The following is a 1,292-nucleotide window of genomic DNA, read 5'->3' on the forward strand; positions in this document are numbered from 1 at the left end:
TAGATTCAAATTCATGGTTTGGGTATAACATGTTACGTAGGCTTCTATTGAATCTATTTCGTACTTTTGGCATGTAAAAAAACTTTTTCTCCAATGTAAATTTCGTTTAAGACTTTTAGGTTATAATTAATAATTTTGAGGTTACGTTTTTGAAGAAAAAACATCAGATATATCATCAAGGGTCATAATAGTCAATTTTATTAATAGCAGATACTTTTTAAACATTTTTTTCTACAACTGAACAACGAGTATTTACAATTTTTTTCTTCCACATTGAGGTTGGGGCGCTCCCTAAGTATTAAAAAAGGGGGGGGTTTTCGAAAAAACCTCACCGGAATATGAAAATTCAGATTACCACATGATTATTAAAAAAAATCACGACGAGATGATGAAAATCGGCGAGTGGCGAAAATTTTGCCCAATATTTCCCACTGTGCGATGCCGAAAATTTTCGAAAATCAAAAGTTTGTCGGACTCGTTATAAAGAAGGTACTCGCAAAGTTTGTCACTTGCATGTATCACTAAAACGCAATGAATGATGTACTGGGGACTATTACTGGTAAATTATCGAGTGAGAAATAAAAAAAAATTGTGGCCCATGGGGGGATCGAACCCACGACCTTCGCGTTATTAGCACGACGCTCTAACCAACTGAGCTAATGGGCCAGACAATAAACATCCTCCACGAGTGGAAGATGATAACCGATAAGAGTAATAGGACAAAACATAAAAATATATACATATTTTTTGAGTGCTGTAATAGTTTCAATAGTAGAGTTGCAAATTAAATGGAAATAACTAAAAAATTATAGAAAATTATTAACGAAGCGAAAAAGTCCGTAGAATAATTTAATTTTAAAAGTAAAAATAACAATTTCTGGTATTGAAGAAACTGTTCGACTTCATTTGATAAGATTTTTTTGAAAAATTTATTGGAATCACCCTCCGTTTAGTTTAATAAATATTTTTCCAGCGCGCAAGAATATTCCCTCTGGAATGAAACTCATCCCCCGACGATCCGAGATTATGATAACACCAGTTAACACACAGCCGGTCGGTCGCTGTCATAAGCATCGCGGAGGACGTCGCCTCGGGCGTCCCCGTCCTCTATCTAAACTTAATAACGGCAGTCAAAGCGCCATAACGCGCGGATGCCCAGCTTCACAGGCATCTCGCGAGTCGCTGAACACCGCCACCGAGATAGCTCTTCATGGTGTTGGCTAGCCGGCGGCTATATCCGCAGTCTGCGGCAAGTGTCGATGACAGGGACCTGGGGGGCAACGCGAAAATTT

The 1,292-nt window shown here is 38.2% G+C and overlaps 1 non-coding gene across 1 annotated transcript; it reads right to left on the reverse strand.

Annotated features, from left to right (window-relative positions):
• Nucleotides 1-592: 592 nt before the first annotated feature.
• On the reverse strand, nt 593-666 carry Trnai-aau. Its single transcript has one exon. It is a non-coding gene; the product is annotated as a tRNA-Ile (tRNA).
• Between the last annotated feature and the right edge of the window lie 626 nt (nt 667-1,292).

Source organism: Anoplophora glabripennis, unplaced genomic scaffold (assembly GCF_000390285.2).
Source record: "Anoplophora glabripennis isolate ALB-LARVAE unplaced genomic scaffold, Agla_2.0 scaffold4757, whole genome shotgun sequence".
Lineage (NCBI taxonomy): Eukaryota > Metazoa > Arthropoda > Insecta > Coleoptera > Cerambycidae > Anoplophora > Anoplophora glabripennis.